Genomic DNA, 25,548 nt, shown 5'->3' with positions numbered 1-25,548 from the left:
GCTAGATGGACGCTTGGGGGCATCACAGCAGACACAAGGGGTTGAGTTAATTACCCTACTTTACAACTTATGCCTGGTGGAGCGGTATCCGGGTGAGGGTGTGGGCCCTGTGGGTGCCCATGGGCCAGGGCAGGCCTGGCATTGAAGGGAAGGTCCCATGTAGGGAAGGGTTCTGATGTGAAAGTACACCTACCAACCACTACTGGGCAGGGGTCTGTGGGTCTCAGGTATGCTGCAATTTGTGCTAGGTGTCCCTATCCATGGGATGGTGACAAGCATTGTGAATGGTAGTGCATTTCCTAGTGCGTAGGGCTGTTCCCTGTGTGCAAGTGTGTTGTGTACGCCAACGTTAGTATTGGTGGCACCATCGACCAAGTGTATCCTTTGTCTCCCCCCCTTTTTGTTTTGTCACCCTGTCCTTATGTGCATTAGCATCATCTGGCTGAGGAGCAGGGGCACAGGCGATGGAGGGAGCTGCATTCGACAGGACCCAGGAGGCCGAATCCACTGACGGTGAGAGCACCAGTGGGACAGAGGGCGAGGGGAGCACCACGGAGGAGACAGGAGGGGACAGTTCTGACACTGATACCTCCTCCAATGGAAGCTCCCTGGTGGCGCTGGACACCTCTGTGCCCACCCTAGCTACAGGTACAGCTGCCACCCCTGTACCAGCACCCTCTCAGTGAGTTTCCCGTGCCCGCTCACCCAGGAGGGTGGGCATCTCTTTCACCCCAGGCACCTCAGGCCCTGCCCCAATTAGCCCTGCTGCCCTGAGTGAGGAGGCTATTGACATCCTGCAATCCATCTCTGCAGGGCAGCCAACCATTGTGAATTACATCCAGGAGCTGGCAGCCCAAATGCAGCAAACTAATGCATTCCTGGAGGGCATTCACATTGGCTTGGCGGCCCAACACAGATCAATCCAGGCTCTGGCCTCCTGTCTGATGGCAGCCATTGTCCCTGTTTCAAGCCTCCCACTTCCAACTTCCTGTTCCCAATCCCGTTCCCCTCAACCCCAACCTATCCCAAGCACACAGTCAGACGAGCATGCTCCCAGGACAACACACAAGAATGGACATGGCAAACACAAGTCCCACACTTCATCCCACAGGCACTCACACAAACACCATCCAGAAGCAGACATACCAGCATCCACTGCCTCCACTGTGGCCCCCTCCTCCTCATCATCCACCTCCCTCCCAGTTTCATCTCCACTCACACCTGCATGCACTACATCCTCATCCACCACCACCAGCATACCTATCAGTACATGCCCCTTACTGGCAGTCACCAACCACACATCCATGCACACGTCCCCTGTGTCCCCTCCCACTGTGTCTGTTCTCCCTCCTCCCAAAGTACACAAACACAAGCACTCAGACACCCAACAGCCATCCAACTCACAACAGAATCCAGCCCATGTACATGCACCCAAACACAGCAGACTGACACCTCCTACAACCACTCCCTCTGCCTCACTCCCAAACCATCTCCCTCTTCCTGCTCCAATGTACCTAAGAAGCTTTTTCTCACGAATATTGACCTTTTCCCTAACCCTCCCCCCGTCCCTCAAGTCAGGCCAGGGTGGTCAAAACCCAGGCATGCACCTAAGCCACTCAGTCCACGGGCACAGTAGTGTCCAGAGCTACTCCAGGTGTGAGAGGATCCTGGGCACCAGGCAGCCACACTGAAAGGGTGCCTGCACCAAGTACTGCAATGAAGGGCAAGGAGGCATCCCCAGCTGCTAAAATGAAGGGCAAGGAGCAATCCCTGGCTGCTGAAAGAAAGGGCAAGGAGCAGTCACAAGCTGCTGCCAAAAGGAGCAAGGAGCCATCCCCAGCTGCTGGCAGAAAGGGCAAGGGGCCTGCACCAGCATGCAGAAAGGACAAGAGGTCTGGTGCTGGGACTCAGTCGGATCCCCCACCACCAACCATGGTGGTTCAGCCATCTGAGGCTGCAGGGGATGGGCTGGAGCCTCCCCCTACCACTGCCAGCACCACCACCAGCACCGTCACCAGCGCCGCCACCAGCACCGCCGCCAGCACCGCCACCAGCAGCAGCAACCCCAGTGGGCAGCCATCAGAGGCTGCAGGGGATGGGCTGGAGCCTCCCCCCACCACTGCCAGCAATGCCATCAGCACCACTGCCAGCAGCAGCAGCCGTCACCGCCAGTGGACAGTGTATAGTCCTGCGTCCATGGGCTGATGTATGGCCTGACCCATGCAAATCCTGTGGGTGTGACACCCAGGTGAGAGACTGTGATCTTGCACTCCCCAAGATCTACATAACAGGGCAAGATGTTCCCTCCAGAACCAGTGGAAGAAGCCATCCACACACTCCATCCTCCACAGGATGAAGCTCACTGGGCACAATGCCCCCTCCAGAACCAATTGAGAAGCCATCCACTCACCCCATTCTCCACAGGATGAAGCTCACTGGGCACAATATCCCCTCCAGAACCAATGGAAGAAGTCACCCACTTGAGAGACTGTGGCCTTGCACTCCCAGGACCAAGAAGTGGGCAATTCACCCACTTGAGAGACTGTGGCCTTGCACTCCCTAGGACCAAGCAGCAGGCAAATCACCCACTTGAAAGACTGTGGCCTTGTACTCCCCAGGACCAAGCAGTGGGAAAATCGCCCACTTGAGAGATTGTGGCCTTGCACTCCCCAGAGCCAAGCAGTGGACAATTCACCCACTTGTGAGACTGTGGCCTTGTACTCTCCGGGATCAAACACATGGCATGTTGCCCCCTCCAGAGCCAGTGGGCAAGTCACCCACTTGAGAGAATGTGGCTTGCACTCCCCAGGATCACGAACAGGGCATATTGCCCCCTCCAGGACCAGTGGTGTTGTACCATCTTATGGCTGAGGTGCCCCCCATTCCCCGTTCCCCCTGAGGTGCCTGGCTATTTTTGACCTCATGCCCCTGCAGTGTTCTCTCCGTGTTGTTGCAGGAGTAATGTGGGGCCTTGGACTATGTGATGTGGCCCTGTGGCCCATGGATATTGAGGACTGGGCAGTGTCCCTACATTTGTTCATATGTATATACTTTTTGATTTGGATGCACGTATTTGTAATTCTTTATCTTATTACACTCACTTTAATCAATTCCTTTTGTCCTTGCATTATTCCTGAGGGATACGTGGTGAATATGTAATGTTACTTCATCTGTTTGTGTGTTTGGTGTTGGGGGTGGGGGTGTTGTGTGTGTCACTCTCTTTTTCCTCCCACCCTCCCCTGTGTGCTAGTGGCAGTACTCACCATGGTCGTCTTTGCTGGCGTTGGTGTTCGTAATGGAGCAGAAGGCAGAAGAGCATGGGGAACACATGCAACTCGGGCTCCATGGTGGCGTGGTTCTTCCCTGAGTCTCCACATGTGAGTCCTTTGACTTCTGAAATCTGTTTCCGCCAGGCTTTTGATGTCATTGGTATCGCCTCGGAAAAGGTGGTGGATTGGTGTCTCATAATACAGTGGGTGGAACATTGTCTTCTGCCTGGCTGTAGGCGGATACCGCAGTGGTGCCTGTTGGTTTCGCCCTGGCGGTTGGTGTGTTAAGGTGGCTCTCTGTCTGAGCGGTTTCTGCCGTGGTCATAATTCCATATTTATCACCGTCGGCCTGTTGGCGGTATTACCGCTTCTTTATCACCGTCCGCCACGGTTGTAATGAGAGCCCAAACTGAAAATCCATGCACAGACTGCTGTGAGGGGAAAATTTTGACACACCTTCCGAGACATGGCTGAGAAACGACGCACCACTGAATTTGCGGCTGAAATCGACGCTCCACCTGCATCACGGCTGGAAGATCGATGCACGCAGCTGGAGAAACAACGTGCAACACCCGCTGACAGAGGCTGATAACGTCGCAACCCACACAGCATGGTTTTCCTGATACCGTGCGGACGGATTTTCTGTGCAACATCATGGGGGCAGAAAAACAACACATTGCTTGCCTGCAGAGGGAAGAAACGACACACGCCAATGCGACCGGAGGAGAAGAAACGACTCACGGTCTCACTTTCAGGTAAGAAATTGACGCATTGCTAGCCTTTTCCGACACACACTCGCCCAATACGTGGTTTTTTTACGCTACCCAGGTACTTTTGAATGCTAACAGTGTTTTTACTGGTTTCTCAAGGATTTGAGACTCTTTCTTGCTTTTTTAGTTCATAACTTAACTTGTGTATGGTGGATCTTTGTCGTTTTGGTCTTGTTTTGTTTAGATAAGTATTTCCTATTTTTCTAAACCTGTGTTGTGTTGTTTTGTTGTGTTTTCCCTGAGTTACTGTGTGTGTTGGTACAAACACTTTACACCTACACTCTGAAGTTAAGCCTGCTTGCTTCTGCCAAGGGTGTGTGCGGGGGTTAACTGAGGGTGATTCTCCTTTACCCTGACAAGAGTGAGGGTCCTTGCTTGGAGAGAGGGTAACCTGACTGCCAACCAAAGACCCCATTTCTAACATCCCCCTTGTGTCCTACCCTGTCACCTTGTCAACTCTAAACTGCCATTGCTCCCCCTACTATGGCCCCTTGGACACTTGACCTGTGCTACAAACAGACTGGAACAATACCCTGGACTTTCCTCCATCATCACACCATTCCATTGCACTTCCCCTCAATTTCTTAGCATTACAATAAACACCCATGGACACAACTTGACTACTTGTATGTCATGTGATGAAAATGTGTATTGATGGAAACAGTTTCATCCATTGCAAATGTACTGTACATTATGAGAGCATATAAATAATGACCTGTAGCTGGCTGTAGTCAGCACATCAGTATACAGTTATATCAACAACATCTACAAAATGACAAACCATAGGTGACAGTAAGTAGAGGTAAAAGGAAGTGAATGCCATCATGCTACTGCCACACAGAATGCACCAATAGTCATAGAAATGTTAATCTGCACTGTCTCACCTGTGTGTCATTGGAAGTACTGACAGATAACTGATGTTCTGTTGCCCTCATCCTCATCTTCAGCCTCTTCTTCCTCACTGTACTCAGGGTCTACTGCTGCCACAGGGGCACCTCCAGTCTCCTCCTCCTGCAGAAAAGGTACATGGCGTCTGAGGGCCAGGTTGAGCAACATGCAGCATGCCACTACTATCTGGCTGACCTTCTTGGGTGAGTAGCACAGGGATCCACCTGTCAGATGGAGGCACCTGAACCTGGCCTTCAGGAGACTGAAGGTCCTCTCGATGATCTGTCTTGTTCGCCCATGTGCCTCATTATAACATTCTTCAGCCCTTGCCCTGGCATTCTTCACAGTGGTCAGCAGCCACGATAGTTTTGGGTAGCAGAGTCACCTGCAAGTATTGAGGGACAACTTTTAGCCGGGGTTGACACCAGAGGCATACACTAACATACATGCTCACCTATTAGCCACACCCTGTGCCTCTGTAGTTGGGCCATCACATTTAGGATGCTGCTATTCCTCAGAACAAAGGCATCATGCACCAACCCAGGATACTTAGCATTGACGTGGGAGATGTACTAATCTACTAGGCACACCATCTGCACATTCACTGAGTGGAACCTCTTTCCTAAACCCCTGTTCATTCTAGCGTGGGGGCTAACACAATATGTGTCCTGTCAATCGGACCAATAATATTTGGGATATGTTACTTTGTATAGAATCCGGCCTTCATAGTGGCCAAATCTTCCACCTGGGGGAAAGCTGTGTAGCTGCACATGTGTTTTACAAGGGCAGACAAAACTCTTGCCAGCAAACTCTTGCCAGCACGATTGAAAACATTGGCTGTGACATTCCTGCTGCCAAGCCCACTGTCACTTGGAAAGAACCAGTTGCCAGGAAATGGAGCACCTCTAGGACTTGCACAAGAGAGGGGATCCCAGTGAGATGACGGATAGCTGCTATTAGGTCAGGCTCCAACTGGGCACACAGCTCTGTGATTGTGGCCCTGTTCAGTCTACAGGTGAGTATTATATGCCTCTCCTCCAGTATAGCCAAGTCCACCAGGTCTGTACATTGGGGTATATCTCCACCTCCTATCCTTCCCTAGCGGTAGGTATCTAAGGGACACAGGAGTGAGAAGGGTGTCACAATTGGAACAACAGAACCACAACTGCAGTCCACATGGTGCACTTATGTATTGGGACAGTGTAAATGGTGAAGTATGTGCTAATCTAATCTGCGATGCATTAATTATCGATAGGCCTGTTTCCTCCACCTGAAATGGCGACCGCCTGTCCTATATGGATGGACAGGTGTAAGTGAGGTAATTCCGCCGACGTTGGGCGTCGTGGCGGAAGGTGGTCTTGCACAGCCGTGCAATTCCTCATTGGATAATATGGGGCTCTATGGAGTACAGTGGCCATGGAGGATCTACGACGGCAGTGATGGTGTACGTCGCCATCTTCTATCTGATTCCTCACTTGTTTCCTGACCTTCAACAGGAGAACACCTACACTGCGTGTGCTGCTGTGACCTGTATCTGGAACCTACCCTGGCCCGTATGAATAGGGAAAGGGCCCAGCCTTCACTTCGGAGGAGTTGGAATGCCTGGTGGATGGGGTCCTACCCCAGTACAGACAGCTGCATGGGCCTCCAGACCAACAGATGAGTACATTTTCGCCACAATACATGTGGGAAGGATGCATGAGGTGTGTGTGAAGCATCGTGTAAGGGGGTGGGGAGGCGGGGTGAATGTCTAGTGGAAGTGTACATGTTGTGCGCTGGGCTATATGTGTGCCAATGGTGATAGAAATGGGTATGGGAGGCCATTTGTATGACAGGCTGGACTGTTTGTCAAATGGTGTTCTCCTGTCTGCATTGCCTCTGCAGGTCAGCGCCCATCAAAAGAAGGGAATATGGCATGCCATTGCCAAGGACGTGCAGACCCTCGGGGTCTATGGCAGGCAGAGCACCCACTGTCAGAAATGGTGGGAGGACCTGACACGCTGGCCACAGAAGACTGCGGAGCACCAGCTGGGGAAGGCCTTCCAATGAGGAAGGGGTGCCCGTCAGACCCTGATCCCCCTAATGGGCTGCATACTGGCAGTGGCCTAACTCGAGCTGGATGAATCACAGCAGCCACAACGGGGTGAGTACAATGGATAGCAATACATATTTTGGCTGGAGGGGTGGTATCCGGGTGGTGGATGTGTGTTAGTGGGTGCCCTTAAGGCCGGGCAATACATTGCAGCATGGGTCAACTGAAGGGTAATGGGAATAAGGCAAATACAAGTGACCTAGCTTGTTAGCAGTCCATTTCAGCCAGGGCATCGTGGGTCCCAGGTGTGCTGCAGTTGGCAGTGTGGTCCTCATCTTACCTTAGTGACTAGCCATATCACTGGTAGTACTATGCATAGCGCTTAAGCCTGTTCCCTGTGTGTGGCGGTAATGTGCATGCCAATAGTGGTGTTGGTGCAGTCATTGACCCAGTGTATCCTTTGTCTCCCCCCTTTTTTTTTTTTATCATCATGTCCTTGTGTGCATTAGCATCATCTGGTAGAGGAGCAGGGGCACCAGCGACACAGGGAGTTGCATCCCACAGGACCCCGGAGGCAGAGTTCACCGACGCCAAGGGAACCACTGGGATGGAGGGCAAGGTGAACTCCACGGTGGAGACTGGAGGAGACAACACAGACTCAGACACCTCCTCCGATGGAAGCTCCCTGGTGGTGGCGGACACCTCTGTGACCAACCCAGATGCAGGTTCAGCCACCACCCAATACCAGCGCGACCCTCCCAGTAGCTCCTCAGCGAGTTGCCCGTGCCCACTCACCCAGGAGTGTGGGCATCTCAATCGCCCCAGGCACCTCAGGCCCTGCCCAAGTGAGCGCTGCTGCCCTGAGTGAGGAGGTTATTGACCTCCTGAGATCTATCTCTGTAGGGCAATCAACCATTGTGAATGCCATCCAGGCTGGCATCACAGATGCAGCAATGCATTGCATTCCTGGAGGGCATTCACGGTGGCTTGGCGGCCCTTCATAGATCGATTCAGGCTCTGGCCTCCTCTCTGATGGCAGCCATTGTCCCTGTTTCTACCGTCCCCCCTCCAACTACCACTTTCCAGTTCCATTCTCCTTAACCCCAACCCATCTCAGGCACACATACAGATGAGCACGCATACAAAACAACACCCAAGAGTGGCACAGGCAAACACAAGCACCACACTTCATCCCACAAGCACTCACATAAATACCATACAGTTGCAGACACAACAACATCCATGGTCACCATTGTCTCCCCCTCCTCCTCCTCCTCCTCTACCTCCCTCCCAGTCACGCCCACAGTCACACCGCATGCATTATATCAACATCCACCACCAGCATCACCACACCAAGCAGCACACACACCTCACTAGCAGACACCTCCACTACATCCATCCAATTCTCCCCTGTGTGCTCTCCCACCATGTCTGCCCCCCTCCTAAAGGACACAAACGCAAGCACTCAGACACCCAACAGCCATCCACCTCACACACGCATACTGCCCATGCACCTGCACCCAAGTCCAGCAGACATACCCCTCCAACAATCATTCCCTCAACCTCCACTCCCATCCCTCCTCCCTCCCCACCGTCCTTAAGAAGCTTTTCCTTGCCCAACTTGACCTCTTCTCTCCCCCTCGTCCTGCCCATAGAACCAGTGTGTCGACCAGCCAGCCCAGCTCCTCAGCCAAACAGTCCAAGGGGACAGTGGAGGCACGTCCTAGTCATGGAGGCAGGGCTGTGAGGGATTCCATTCCAACAGCCAGAAAGGGGAAAGAACCCACAAAACCTACAGCCAGGAAGGGGAAGGAGCCCACAACACCTACAGCCAGGAAGGGGAAGGTGCCCCCACCTCCTCCCATAGAGTTAATGAAGCCCTCAACTCCATCAGAGGCTGGGAGGGTGAAACCACTGCCACTGCTACCACCTGTGGTCACGGAGCCCTCACCACCAGCAGAGGCAGGCCAGGAGGCACCATCACCTGTTGCCACAGAGCAGCCCTCACCACCAGCTGAGGCAGTGCAACTATCACTGCCAGCAGAGGCAGGTCAGGATGCACCATCACCTGTTGCCACAGAGCAGCCATCACCACCAGCTGGGGCAGTGCAGCTATCACCACCAGCGGAGGACATGTAGGTCACCCTCCATGGACTGCTGTGCAAGGGGCCCCCACCAGAACCAGTGGGCATGTTCCCCAGCTCAGAGACTGTGGCCTTGCACTCGCCAGAAAAGACAAATGGGCATGGAGCCTCCTCCAGAACAAATGGGCATGTTACCCAATTCAGAGACTGTGATCTTGCACTCCCCAACAAAGACAAATAGACATGGACCCCCTCCAGAACCAGTGGGCATGTTCCCCAGCTCAGAGACTGTGGCCTTGCACTACTGTGGCCTTGCACTCCCCAGCAAAGACAAATGGGCATTGAGCCTCCTCCAAAACAAGTGGGCATGTTACACGGCTCAGAGACTGTGACCTTGCACTCCCCAACAAAGACAAATAGGCATGGACCCCCTCCAGAACCAGTGGACATGTTTCCCAGCTCAGAGACTGTGACCTTGAACTCCCTAGCAAAGACAAATGGGCATCCCTCAACCTCAACTCCCATCCCTCCTCCCACCCCACCGTCCTTAAGAAGCTTTTCCTTGCCCAACTTGACCTCTTCTCTCCCCCTCCCCCTCGTCCTGCCCATAGCACCAGTGTGCCGACCTGCCAGCCCAGCACCTCAGCCAAACAGTCCATGGGGACAGTGGAGGCACCTCCTAGTCATGGAGGCAGGGTTGTGAGGGATTCCATTCCAACCGACAGAAAGGGGAAGGAGCTCACAACACCTACAGCCAGGAAGGGGAAGGAGCCCACAACACTTACAGCCAGGAAGGGGAAGGTGCCCCCACCTCCTCCCACTCAACTCCATCAGAGGCTGGGAGGCTGAAACCACCACCACAGAGCCCTCACCACCAGCAGAGGCAGGCAGAAGGCACCATCACTTGTTGCCACAGAGCAGCCCTCACCACCACCTGATGCAGTGCAACTATCACTGCCAGCAGAGGCAGGACAGGAGGCACCAATACCTGTTGCCACAGAGCAGCCCTCACCACCAACTGGGGCAGTGCAGCTATCGCCACCAGCGGAGGACATGTAGGTCACCCTCCATGGACTGCTGCACAAGGGGCCCCCTCCAGAACCAGTGGGCATGTTCCCCAGCTCAGAGACTGTGACCTTGAACTCCCTAGCAAAGACAAATGGGCATGGAGCCCCCTCCAGAACCAGTGAGGAAATTCCTGTATTCGGCTGAGGTGCCCCCCATTCCCCTGAGGGGCCTGCCCACTTGCAAAATGATGCCCCTGCAGTGTTCTCTCTGGATGATGTCAGGACACAAGTTGGGCCTTGGACTGTACCCTGTGGCCTTGTGTGCCCTTATGACTTTGAACTGGGTATTGGCCCTTTGCGAACATTTGTATATATTTGGTTCATGTGGTGGGTTTTGCTTGCTAATACATTTTCTGTACATCCGTACCCTGGTCCTTGTGTTATTCTGCCATGTGTCGTGTGCCATTGGTTTACGTATGCAGCTGGTTGTGTGTCACTCTTGTTTTCCTCCCTACCCTTGTGTCATAGGCAGCTGTACTCACTGTCGTCATCTTCATTGGCATTGGTGTTCCAGGTGGAGCATAACATAAAAGCTCATCGGGAAGACTTGCAGTTTGGGTTCCATGGCAGAGTTGTTCTTCCCTGTGTCTTCGATGGTGAGTCCTTTCTCTTCTGAGCTCTGTTTCCACCAGGCTTTTGATGGCATTGGTACTGCCCGGGAAAAGGTGGCGGATTTGTGTGTCTTAATATGGTGGGCTGTACTTTGTCTTCCACCTGGCTTCTGGTGGCTACTGCCGGGTGAGTGTTGTTTCCGCCCTGGCAGGTGGTGAGGTACATTGTCTGTCTATGGGAGTTATCACCGCCATGGTCATAATTTGGTGGTACTTACCACCAGCCTGTTGGTGGTATTTCCACCACTTTATCACTCACCGCCAGGGTCATAATGAGGGCCAAAATGCTGAATAATAGCTCTTATGAAAAACCATACCTGATCAGTGCAGGCCTTGGGCTGGCAGCACGATGAGAGAAACAGAGAAAGAGAAATTAGGGACATAGTGGTAAAACACAGGGAGAGTAACAAAAAGAAAAAGAAAATTGATGAGATAGGGAACGGCTAGAGTAAAAAAATAAAGTGAAAAAATGATGGGTAGAGAAAAAAGAAAGAGAAAAGGATGAGAAAGGAACGAAATGTGACAGGAAAGAAAGAAAAGTACTGAAAGGATTGATAGATTGAATGGTAAAACGTTGGAGGGGTGGAGGAAAGAATGAACAGATGGTGAAAAACGGATGAGCATAAGATTAGATGGATCCATTAATATACTGGAGGGTGAATGATTCAAAGAATGTATGTATACCTGAACTGATGAGTGATGAGCGGATGGATGGAAAAAAGTGTTGTTGGATGGGGACGGGTGGGCGATAGAAAAGTGAAGGAATAGACGTGAATTATTAGATGAAAGTGTGAATAGATGGATGGAATGAAAATGAAATGGTGGAAGGAATTCCTCAAAAGAGGATTGTGTTTGCTCACTTTGCCTGGTTTGTATGATTAGAGGTTGGGTCAAGTGGGGGGTATTTTAATATTCTGGCTATGTCCTTTCCTGAAATGCTTTCTAGAGACGAAAGAAAAATATGCCACCTTGAAAGAAACATACATCTCAAGGACCTAGAATGAATAGTAAGGACACATGCAGATGGTGATAAGGCTGATCAGCATCTCACATGACTTGTTAAACCTGAGTAAAGAAGTGGACAAATCATGCAGGTTAGAGATAGAGAAGGGATCACTGCCTGCAAAAAAATTGTTAACATTAATACAGCCTTTTGGAATATTACATGAAACTCTACAGGGAACAGGACGAAACAGCAGTTCCTGAAATTGTGTCACTAAGGCATCTTAGGACCTCTAGAAAGTAAAAAGATGACCAAGTAATATTAATATTAAACAGAGAAAAGATGTCATATTTGTCATGCTTGGTGAGAAAATGGATTTTGGTTAAACAAAATGTTCTACCAGAAAACAATGTGAACCTTTCCTGAAGCAGGTGAAAATGATCAAGTAAAATTATGAATCTCAAAATCAAGGCATACTTCAGGATGCATAGGCTATTAGGATGTGTTTGTTGATGTATAAAATGGCTACAGCTAAAACTGAGAACCAGCATTGAGATTCTCAAGGAAGATCGTTTAATCTTGGTTTGGTGCAATTTGTATCCTGAAGTCAAGAGATGGATTCTTTTGATAAAGGAACTCATATTTAAACAAGTTATTAAAGTAGATGGAATGGAAACACGCTCAAAGATGATATTTTGAGGGATGCAAATCGTTTCCCTGAAGGATGTGCAATGTCATGATGTGTGTTTAACAATATATAAGGAAATAGTTTTTGTAAAAAGCTGAACAGTGGCACACTTGTGTTCTTCAAACACAAATGGCCAACATTACAACATATTCCCAAAGTCCATTGTCAGTATTAAATTTTTTGTGAGGAAAGACAAGACATGAGGGATTTGCTAAGTACGTTATACTCTGAAAAGTAGTAGGCAATCAGTTTCAGAAGGATTGCTATTGATTAGAATTAAAGCTAGATATTACATCTCTCACAGTCAAGAAGTTTTTTCTAGAGACAAACTGGTGGCCCCTCCATGAATCTATTTTGCAGTCAAATACTCTTGAAGCTGAAGAGCTTACCACTGGCCAAGAGAGCCTGCTAGACTAGAGACTTCTACATAGACAGGCCTGCCAGTTGCATGAACTATCACCAGAACACAGGCTGCTGAAGCCAAGTGCTTTGAAACCTTCCAGGTTAGTGTTAATAATTATTTTATCTGAGTTTCTCATACTTGTTAGAGGAGGAAGAATTTACCAATTCAATTTGGACGGTATTAAAGACCAGAAAATTAGCTATGGATAGATGGTGCAGGTTGACAAGGGCAGCTAGGGGAGTTCTATTAGGGTGGGGAGTGTCGCATCCTCACCAGCCAGATACCATGCATAAGAACACACCACACACGGAGTTCATTGTTAATGTCTTTACTCGTCAGCATACAACATTCAAGTGAACTATCAATATCCCAATAACTGTTAAAGACCACGCCCTAACACTTCCCAGATCCCTTACGTTATGTTCTTCATAAGTGTGCCCCAAGTCGCTGGGTCATAATTTTTACAGTTCTGAGACACTATACAGATGATGCAGTAATATTTCTTCAGGGCCTTCGTTAAAGAAATTGCTGCATGTAAGAAGTATAATTACAAAACAAGAGCAGCCCTTAAACCCATAAGAACCTGGGTACTTTGTAAATTCTTATGAACAGTGGCTCTCATTGGTATAATTCCCATCCACTGTCAATAATTAGCAAAAACTACTGTACCCAATGAATGGCATCCATATTGGTAAAGCATATGACCAAAACAATTCCTATTTGAAAAGATTTTTTGTAACCCAAATAATTATCTGATAATCAATGTCCAATATTAGACTTACAACATAATTGCAATATGTCCCCAGTGAAGGAAGAAAACCACAGCCAAAAGTAGCGAAACAGAAGTGTCTCTCAGATACAAACTCCATTTTTGGTTATTTCAAACAACAAATCATAGTAAAATGATAGGACAATGAAGTAATGTAGTTTGTATGTTATCCTGCTTTGTCAATGGTGTTTCTACCCTCAGCAAGATACCAGGGCTTGATCAGGACAGACATGATGGAGGGACATAGGAAATGTCTGGTCTGGACTATTACATTGTGGTAGGAAATTGAAGGTAAAAATACCTAAGATGGCCAGTGGGTGGGATGTATTACTGGCCCAAATGTAGTGTGACACATGTGATAGTGATCAGCAATGTTGAAACATATACTCGCTTCAAGGGTAATGTTGACCTATGATAATACAAATTGCAAGGATTACATCCAGAATAAGGTCCATGGTCAATTATTAAGTGTCAATAGTTCAGTTGGACTCAAGCTCAGTAGGGAGTGAATAATTGCTTTGTGTGAACACACCACAATGGGTGTACTTGTAGCCTAATGGAAGGTACTGTAAAACTTTAACTAAATGATCCGGAAATGCATTGGCAGTGCAAGAAGCATGTCTGTCACTGTGTTGTGGAGATGCACAAAACAGGACAAAGGACATGGGTGTTAAGACGGCAGACTCAAAAACAAGACTTGGAAAGTAACATGAGTTTCAGGAAGTGCAATCATTACAGTTGATGAGGATCAGCACTCTGTAAATCAATAGACCATCAACCCGAGCTCACAGTGGTAAAGACTTCACAAAGGGACGGGTAATCTGTGTCATGAATGATGATAATGAATTCTTATGTACCTGATGAGGTAAACCAGATGCCAATTCCTTTGTGCTATAAAAAGGGATATATATTCAGGAAAATGTTTATAGGAAATTAGGTTACAAGTTGTGTACCCTGTACCAGTCCAAATTTCACCATACTGGAACCAAGCCCCCCATTGTAGCTCTTGACTCTCTCAGGATAGTGAAACAGAGCAAGCCAAGGCCTACTCAGGGGAGGTCAAGTAGGCTGGTAATCACAGTTTGCAGACAGGCAGTAATGACATTTAATAAATGATTGTCCAGTCAGTACTTTTATAAAAAATGAAAAGTACATTTATTGCACACATACTACTAAATATTATGAAGTAATTTAAACATATATACATCAGGCAGATGGAAAATACAATAAATGACATTGCATAATCACCTTTGACCCCATAAAGGGTCAGAGAAACATTTAAGGTAAGTCTACTGGCTTGGTCAAGGTTTCAAGATCAACAAATCACATATTAAAGACATCATTTTATACTGTAAATGCAATCATCAATTAAAATCATGTGCAAATGTACTTATTATTGTTAATAATGGATATCCACATTGATCAGTAATTACTGACAATATTATCATAACAACAAAGCATTTGAAAATGAGTAAAACACGTGCCTGTGTGCTTTATGTATATTTTCAGCCACATAGAATGCAATCATAAAAACATCCTCTAGAAAACATCACTTTCTGGGAATATTACATGGATGCTGTACAACATGTGCCTTCTTTAAACATCTTCAGGTCATAATAAGTGCAGCCATGAGGCAATCTCCTAGAGAACATCATACTCCCAGATGTAGAACCAAAACTTCAGCCTTGGGAGAAATTTGAAACATTTAGAAAAATTCCAGAGCGGCCCTGGTTTCTTTAACCTGCAAACATCTCGTCAGTCCTTTGTAAACTTTCTTGAGGTGGGAGCTGCTGCACTGTTACAGCCCCCTCATGTTTCCTTTTTAGCTTTGGTGGTATCCCTTGTCTGTTTTAAAATTTCCACAAACAGCAAAATAAGTAAATTGATAAGCTCCTCAGGGCATTATTGGGAACTCCAGGCTTGAGCAGTGCATATCTAAAGAGCAACTCTCTCACTTCTCTGAGGAGAGCCATTGGTGTTTTTCTTCCACATGTGGCCTTGCACCGCATGCCTTCCTTTTCTTTTTCTGTTTTTAGGTTGTGCCCTATTCTACATAGGCACCCATGCCTCCGCAACATTTGGGACATCTGAGGGAGCCCACCCCTTGCTGTCCCACCTGCTCTTGTGCAGCCCGCACCTCTGCTTGTGGCTACATGGGCTGGTAGCTTCTCATTGACAGGGATCTCTTTCCACATGGTGGCTGACCCCAACCCACAGACCTGGGCACAGGGACATGGGCAGGAGGAACTGACCATGATTTTGATGATGAGGATATGTTAACGTCAAGCTATCTGGATGTGGATGTGTGAGATGAAAGTTGGCTCACCAAAATCATCAAGGGCTATAACAGATGTACATCGTGTAAAGCTTGTCGTTATGGTTTAAACTGTAAAAGCTACCAGACTCTTGAAGGGCGAAATGTCTTGGTTCAGGAAAGTATTGCCTGTAGCTCAGACCGTGTGGTTTACAATATAAAGTGTAGATGTGATAAGCTATATCTAGGGAGCACTACCAAGAAGCTGAAGATCAGAATCCTTCGGCACATACGAGCTACTGTGAACGTTAACAAGAGTAATCCATGGCATTTCACTTTAAAAAATACCATGATCGCTCACTTGCTACTTTGAAATACTATGGGATTAGATACATCAGGGCCCACCCGAGAGGGGTTGACAGAGAGAAGACATTGTGAAGGGAGGAATCGAGGATGAGATTGATGTTGGGGATGGAGGCTTCGTATGGACACAACTTGGACGCTGAATTACATGTCTATTTGTGAAAATTGAAACCATTGCACTTTGCTGCTTATTTGTACATTATTGCGTATTTGCACTTGGATCAATACATAAGAAAGCATATTTGCATTCTGAATAGAGTTGGTATGAGCTACAAACATATCCTTGATTGGGGTGGCTTGAAATGTAAAGCATCAATTTAAGGTATCAATTCTGTGGCCATACCTTATGATACTTTGACATCTTGAATTTGATGAACGTGGTTGATGCTTCTTTGCACATTATTGCACAGTTGCACTTAGAACTTTGCACATTATTGTGCATTTGCACTCAGAATTTTTACACATGATAATATGCTTTTTCTTTTGGTTATTATCATTGTGAGTCATTTCTCTACCCTTCTTTGAGATGATTTGAATTGCAATATATGGACTTGAGGCATTTATTGTATATTACATGTGGTGATGCCTTTGCATTTTAGATCTTGAATTGATTCCTCTTTGGCCATCACTGCATATTTGCACTTTGAATTTTGGCTGTGCACTTTAGCTTTTGAGTTGGTGCCACCTTGCACATCTTTGTGTACTGGCACTCAGAACCCTGTATTTGACAGTACAGTACTTTAGATCTTATGTTCATGCCTCTTTACTAATCATTGCATATTTACACTCCGTGACCAAAGTGCACTTTGTACATGACGGTACGTGTTGTACCTTGGCCATTGCCAATGTGAGCTCTGACCCCGTCTATGATTGAGATAATATAATACATAATTACATAATAATAAGGCACAATAATTGTGCATATTATACTATTATATTTTTGTACTTTAAATTAATGAATGAATATATATGATTTTGATGATATATGTATATCATATATATATATATGCTTTTCAAGGTTTATAATAGTAAATTAATAAGCACTGAATGATTCTCCAAGGTGTAACAAAAGTGATTCCTTTTTTGTGGCAGCATACCATCTCCCAAAGCTTTTCGGGGATCAGAATCTTCTTGGTCATAGGTTGAGGAGTTAATACCCACACTTCATAAGTGAGTCTCTCTCTGCAAATGACATGGAATGATCTATACATATTATACAATAATAATACATCTTCAAGTATAAATGGGTGTCATCTGTACATGGATTGGGGCTCACAGATGAGTTTAGCAGCATTTCCATAAACAACATAGTTCATTAACAAAATTAACATAAACCCATTTAAAGAAAGCTCACTTAGTGTTACCATGAGAGACGCACTCTAGGTATTGCAGTGTGTTGCTTCTCATGCAAAGCCATTGTGTATTAATAAAGTATGGTACACATCAAATATGTGAATGAAAAAAAATGTTTAGGGCAACCCAACACTGGGGATATATAATCAAATCAGTTGTAAAACATTAAATACATTTCCAAACTCATAAAATATAAAAAATGTAAAATAAAAAAAAGACATTTACTTAAAACATAATAAAAATTATATATATATATATACATATATACAAACACAACGGATTTAAAAATAAAAAATTCAACAAATAATATCTGATCAGATATATTTAAACAATATTAGGAAAAGTCTGAGAATAAGAGATATACTATTCCCACGCCACTCTGTGCAACAGCAAGGGAAGTGTTGGACTGTTGGACTACAGAGGGGTTCAATTTACTATTTCTACTCCAGACTAAGTGACAGTAGGGACGGGTCAAATTTACTATTCTTACTTCAGTCTGTGCAACAAAAGGGAAAGTGTGGACTTTATAGGGGTAAAATGTACTATTGCCACTCCAGTCTGTGCAACAGTAGGGAAAGTGCTGGATTTCGGAGGGGTAAATGTATTATTCCCAATTCAGTCTGTGCAACAGTAGGTGAAACCTGGTCTTTGAAGGAATTACATTAAATTCACTATTCCCACTCCAGCCTGGGCAACAGCAGGGAAAGTGTTGGACTTCAAAGGGGGAAAATGTACTACTCCCAATCCAGTCTGTGCAACAGGAGGAAAACACTGGATTTTCAAAGGGTTAAGTTTAAATAGTAAGGAAAGTGTTGGACTTCAAGGGGGTTAAATCCACTGTTCCCACTCCAGTCTGTGCAACAGTAGGGAAAGGGTTGGACTCTGAAGTGGTAACATTTACTATTCCCACTCCAGTCTGTGCAACAGTAGGGAAAGGTTTAGACTTCAGAGTGGTTAAATTTACCATTCCGACTCCATTCTGTGCAACGGTAGGGAAAGCATTGGACGTCAAAGGGTTAAAATGTACTATTCCCACTCCAATCTGTTTAACTGTAGGGAAAGCGTTGAATTTTGGAGGAGTTCGATTTCCTATTCTCACTTCAGTCTGTGCAACAGCAGGGAAAGCTTTGGACATCAGAAGAGTTAAACTCACTATTCCCACTAGAATCTATTGAACAGTAGGGAAAGCATTGGACTTCAGAGAGGCAATATTTACAAGTCCCACTCCAGTCTGTACAGGAGTAGGAAAAGTACTTAACATCAAAACAAAAATAATAACCAATTATACAATTTACATGCTTAGTAAACAATGTAATAATTAATTATCAATTAAAAAGATGTTATATATTTAATAAACTTACCACACTATACCCCCATAAAGCTAGCAGGCCACTCCTAAAATATAGCTAAAATAAATAAATGTAACACAAATAACATCTTTAATAATCAATTAAATAATTAGTAATAAAAAATTATAATTAATTGTTAATTATTACTTAAATAACAACTACAAATCCAGCAGCCTGCACCAATGATTTAGCCTAAAAAAATATAACTTACTGCACAATTTATATAATTAATAATCAACTACATAATTCATAATACAATCATAATTATTTGCTAATTAATTATTTCTTATTTACCTATCCACCCCATACCCCTAGAAAGCCAGCTGTTTGCACCTAATATATAAATTAAAGATATAGGGCCTCATTATGACCCTGCCGGCAGGCGGTAAGCTGGCGGTAACACCACCAACAGGCTGATGGTGTTCCGCCAGCTCTTATGACCGTGGCACCATAGCCACGGCCATACCGCTGGCCCCTCCAACATACCGCCAGGCTTCTGCCTGGCAATCAGAATCCCCAGGGCAGCGGTGCAAGCATTGCTGCCCTGGGGATTATGAGTCCCCGACCGCCAGCCTGACCACGGCGGTAAACACCGCCATGGAAAGGCTGGCGGTAAGGGGGACTTGGGGTGACCCTGGGGGCCCCTGCACTGCCAAGGAACTTGGCATAGGCAGTGCAAGGGCCCCCAGGCATAGGCCCGTCGCGCATTTCACTGCCTGAAATTAATGCGCGACAGGGGCTACTGCACCCGCTGCACATCAGCATTGCCGCCGTCTCTATTACGAGCTGGCAGCAATTTTGATGTGACTTTTCCACTGGGCCAGCGGACGGTAACACTGTTACCATCCGCTGGCCCAGTGGAAATGTCATAATAGGATGCCAGGAATACCGCCGGTACTGGCGGTATTCTGGCTCCTGCAGCCTCAGCGGTCTTTTTAAAAGACCGCTAAGGTTGTAATGAGGGCCATAATTCTTATAACAATATACACAATTATTAATCAATTAAATATTTAAAAATAAATTAATAATGATCTGTTAATCAACTATACTTAATTAACTTCCCCGCATCCTCACAAGCCTAGTAACTCACTACAACACTATAAATTAGTATTAGCAATTAAATTAAACAAATTAAATTACTTATAATTGCAAACTATATTTAAAAATAATATTAACAATTATACAAACAGTAATAACACATAACTTATGAACTAAGTGTCAGGTCCAAACAGCTGAGTTCCTCAGGAGCAGAAGCTGGACCCAGCACACCCTCACCAATATTTGCAGCGACTTGTAATACAGTCAGCGCAAGACATCAACGAGGGGGAAAGGGGAAGTGGATAAACAAGAGAGACTGCCTCGTGGGGGAATTCTTAGCTGCTTGCTTCTCTGGTGCTATATGTAACAGCTACCTGTACAGGAAGGCAAACACAAACAGAATATTTATGTTTTAACAGATATGCTAATCTCAGGGAAAACACTGTTCCTATTTGGTATACTTCAATAACTCATACCCCCATTTGGGGGCTTGTCCAAGATGGTGGCCGATGTGGATGCTTTCTAAGGAGCTCCGCTTGCGGCCCAAGTTAGATCCACCAATTATCCCTGCCCGGCCAGCCCTGGTGCCTGCTGCCCTGCCCGGGGATGACTCCCAGAAGTGGGGGAGCAAGTGAGCCACAAGTGGCCCCGCGGTCGCGGCGGTGAACGCTCCAAAGTACTGAGGCCGAGAGAGGCATCTACTGACTGCGATGACAGGAGGAGATCGGCGGGGGCGGTGCCCTACGTGGGAAAAAGGCAGCACCTCGCACCCACGCACACAACCTGAGGTGCCTGCGAGAACAGAAAAGGAGGATCAGGGGCCACCATGCCAGACGACATCATGGTAGGGACCGTCAGTGACGGATCACCGGCTGCCCACCTGCTGGGAGGCTGGATTCCCTGCGAAATGAGCAATTGTGGCCTATGGGCCTGACCAGACATTGTGCATGAAGGTGCAGAGGTGAGGCCCCATGCAGCCATTTAGTGCGACCTAGCACCTGAGAACCCATCACTCGTGGCCTGAGCGCTCCATACGATACAGAGATAGCGCTTGGGTGCTCAAATAAAGACAATGGGCAGGCATACACCACCAGGACCACGATGGGTGCTATTTGCCGCCCAGTCATAAGAAAACTATTTTTTGACATGCGACACGCTGATGGGGACAAAAACAACACGCACTGGACACCCTTGAGATACGAGACGCTCATTAGCAGCACAGGACGTGGAAAGCACGGTGACAGACAAGCCGCGTAGGACCGAGGGTGCGAATCAAGCCGGTCCAATCTATCATAGCTGGTGAGTGGCCTGCTGACCAGCCAACGCCTCGGCCCAATCATAAAATCAGCACGGGGAGCTCAACGGACATCCCAGTATACATTAAATGTGCTAAACCAGGTAACCAATTCAGCCCACACGGCAGTATCAACCCCATGATGTGGCAGGATGCCTAATAGATAACCCAGACGGTACATGCCCAGCACAACTGCTTGCTGCAGACCAAGAATACACACAACCATGGTCTGCTGCAATTCAACAGATGAACGAGACTCTGCAAACACACTCAGCACAATTCGACAAGCTCCTTCAGGCAGTATTGGACACTAAAATTACCTTAGAAGGGAAGATAGACTCATTGGCACTGGAAGTGAACCTACTCAGAGCGGAACACTGCAAATTGGCTGAGTAACTGATAACAAATTGGCACCAGCTGCAGCTCAACCAGAAATTAAAGAACTACGATACGAGCTACAGTGTATGGAAACAGAGGTCATTTATTTGCAGCACAGAGCGGAAGATGCAGAACGACGTTCGCGGAGGAACAATGTCAGATTCGTGGGGTTCCCGGAGTGAGTGGAGACGCCAAATGCCGAAGTATTCCTAGAACAATGTCTCAAAGACACAGTACTGGCAAACAATACATCGCCCACGTTCACAGTGGAATGGGCCCATCGAATCCCAAGCAGACCACCATGCCCAGGAACCCCACCCGGCCTCTGATTGCATGCCTTCTAAACTTCGTTGACAGAGACCAGATCCTCCAGAGCTTCAGATCACACGGACCAATATAGATGGACAACAACGTTATCATGACCTATTCAGACTACACCGTTGAGGTGCAACGTAAACGTGCGTCCTTCACAAGGGTGAAGCAACTCTTGCACGACAACAACCTCTCCTACTCTCTGCTGTTCACAGCACAACTCCGGGTGATAGATGGGGAGAAGATTCATATTTTCCCTTCTTCGGAAGACGCCAGGACCTGGCTGCATGCCAGGGGGTTGGCCAAACCCAATAACAACGAATCCAAACAAGAAGCATGTATCACTCCTCAGCCCCGGCGGAGAAAGAAACCAAACTCTGGGACACGTCCCTCCAAAGCGCAAGCAGCTGAAAGTCAGACGCAGGCCTTCAAGAATGCCAACCTGTTCGCATCAGCGCAATACCCGGCTCACCGTGAAGTCTAGATCATGAATTCGGATTCATCGCTGGGCCACTCCAATGCCTCCACTTCCCCTCCATATTCGGCCCAGAGCTCACTCCGCGTACGGCGGATGATATTTAAATCTTGCTACATATAGTGTGATTGGTATGGACTGACCAGACTCTTCTTGGACCGAACACATGTCATAATGGAATGTTTAGACAGGGTAATGCCAAACCCGGCAAAGGAGGATGAAACTGGCAAGATCTCACGCCCAACCATAGTGATCTCCGCCTGTGAAACTACGTGCATACTTCTACTGGGGGAGAATTCGGATTCCGGCAATGATGGGTGCGGCGGGTGCCTGGGGTGGAGCAGGGCATGAAGACTATCTGGAGCAGGCTGCCACAAATGGTCCTGTTGTTTCTAACATCCACCCCTCCCCATACATCAGTGGGACACCGAAGGAACCATGCTATGATGGCTACTACGTGTGACACCCGTTGTGCCACTTAGTTACATGTTGGGCCTTGCCCAATAAATTCTTTCATTGTTTATATTTGTTTCTTTATTTCATTCTTCTTAGTATTTATGGGACAGTGGGGATCTGGGAGGGATGTATTTGGGGGAAAGGACGGATGTGCAACAAGGAGGCATTTAATAATATCCATGCCCCAACAGCGCGTCCTGTTGATATCCATACCACCACATATCCTCATACGCACATGGGACTGGACACCTATAACATATTAAGTGGGATGTGGGAGGCATGGCCACCATCACCAAGCACTGCAGGGTTTATGCGTACCTCAAAAGACACAAAATACACATAGCTATACTGCAGGAAACCCATTTAACACAAGACGAACTACAAAACCTCAAAAGCAAATGGCGTGGTCTGGCTTACGGCACCACGACATCTGCATTCACAAAGGGAGTGCTGGTATGGATCACCTCAGAAGTTCCTTACATAGTACAGCACCATAAAACCGATGTAGATGGTCGGTATGTTCAATTGGAGGGTTTACTAGATGGTAGGCCACTCACCATAACAGGATTATATGCTCCCAAGTCGAAGCAAGGGGATTTTCTATTGTCAATCACCCCTCAAATCCTCCAGGACCCCACAACAAACCATATATGGGGCAGTGACTGGAATTGTGTGCCAGACATAGACAGGGATAAATACCACCCACCACTGTATTGGGATCCAAGCAGGAAAACCTCTCAGATGCTCCAGACTTGGGTGCTGGAGCAGAGACTTGTAGATGTATGGCGAATACTACATCCTCTAGATATGGAATACTCCTTTTTCTCCCCGGTCCACCGCCTTCACACCCGCATAGACTTGCTGCTCTGCTCCGCCGGGCTGACTAACAACCTCACAGGGGCATCCTATCTAGCTAAAACTATATCAGACCACTGCCCACTGATGGCTACCATAGACTGGGGTAGGGCACGCGCTTGTATTCCCACTTGGCGATTACAGCAGAGCTTGCTGCTGGACCCCCCATTCCGCCAAGAACTGGCAGAGCGCATTTCAGCTTATTTTAAACTCAATAATGGGACGGCTTTGTTGCGTGCGTTAGAATGGGATGCGCACAAGGTGGTGGTAAGGGGCCTCTGTTTGTTGGAGGCGGGTGGAGTGCAACGCATGTTGTCCAGTGAACTATTGCAAATAGAAACAGAGCTCTGGGAAGTAGAGCGGAGGGTGGCGTTGGGCACTGTGGGACCTGAGGCCTTACGCATGCTGTGCACGCATAGGAACGAGGTCGATTCACGCTTGCGAAAATTTGACTATCATCACTATGTTGCCAGGATGCATTCAGAGGGAGATCGTTCTAGTAAGTTGCTGGCCTGCCTAGTACGTGGCGAACAGCAACGCAACCCAATAGTGGCTATAAGACTGGAGTCGGGCACAGAGGTCAACACCCAAGCAGAAATAAATGACACATTTAAGCAATATTACAGTACCCTGTATGCGGCGAAGCCTCCCCCACCAGCGGCACAGTTAGCTGAATTCTTTCACGCACTCCCCTTAGCTCGCCTTTCCATGGCCCAGCAGCGGGAACTAGAGAAACCCATAGACTCAGAAGAAATTCAGCTGGCCCTACAACAACTAGCTCTTAACAAAGCGCCGGGTTGCGATAGTCTCCCAGCAGAATATTATCACACATACTCAGAGCAGATAATTAAGCCATATAGGGAAATGCTACATTAAGCGATACGAAAGGACAGCTCCCTAACTCACAGCGGGAGGTGGTGATAGTGGTTCTCCAGAAACCGGGTCGTGACCATTAGATGTTCGATCATACCACCCCTCTCTTTCTTAAACCTTGATTGCAACCTCCTAGGTAAGGTCCTGGCGAATCGCTTGCTCCCGCTGATGCCACTGCTGGTTCATGACAAGCAGTTGGGATTTATTCCCGGTTGGAATACCTTTATAAGCATCAAATGCCTACTGTGGCTCATGTCGGATGCCCCAGAGTCGGAATATGAACGAGTAGCAGTATCCCTTGACAAAGAGAAAGCTTTGACCACCAGGGATGGCCCTTCTTACTGGAGGCGCTCAACCGCATGGGGTTTGGGAAAGTATTCACAAGATGGATCAATATCTTGCACTCTGACCCCATTGCCCGGGTTAAAACAGGCGGTATAATATCAGAGGGGTTCCCTGTTAGAAGGGGCATGAGACAGGGATGCCCAATTCCACTGCTCCAGTTTGCTTTAGCAATCAAACCTCTAGCAGTACAGCTACGATGTAGGGCTCCAGAGTGGGGCATATCGGCCGGAGATAGCCATACGATTGTCTCCCTATATGCGGACGATGCACTGATATATTTGCGCGATGGTACAGCTGTGCTCCCGAGCTTACTACAGTTACTGGGCATGTTCAGGGATCTATCGGGCCTGCATATAAATTGGTCCAAGTCCTGTTTGTTTCCACTGACACTGATACCAGAGGGACTCCGCTCTAATATCCAGACACATATACTACAGTGGCCGTATAATACCTTCAAATATCTAGGTGTACAAATATATGACAGTGCGGCCGACCTCAGGGAAGGTAACTTAGGACGCACACTCAGATTGATCAGGGGTTCCTTGCCTTTTTGGCGCTAGCTTCCGTTATCACCCATGGAGATGGCGGCAATTGCAAAGATGATCATACTCCTGCGGTTGTTATACCACGTTTTCTTCACATTATTGAACAGCTTCACGACAGACTTGATATGGGGGAG

The sequence above is a fragment of the Pleurodeles waltl genome, chromosome 2_1 (genome assembly GCF_031143425.1).
Source record: "Pleurodeles waltl isolate 20211129_DDA chromosome 2_1, aPleWal1.hap1.20221129, whole genome shotgun sequence".
Lineage (NCBI taxonomy): Eukaryota > Metazoa > Chordata > Amphibia > Caudata > Salamandridae > Pleurodeles > Pleurodeles waltl.
This window is presented reverse-complemented; position numbering follows the sequence as displayed.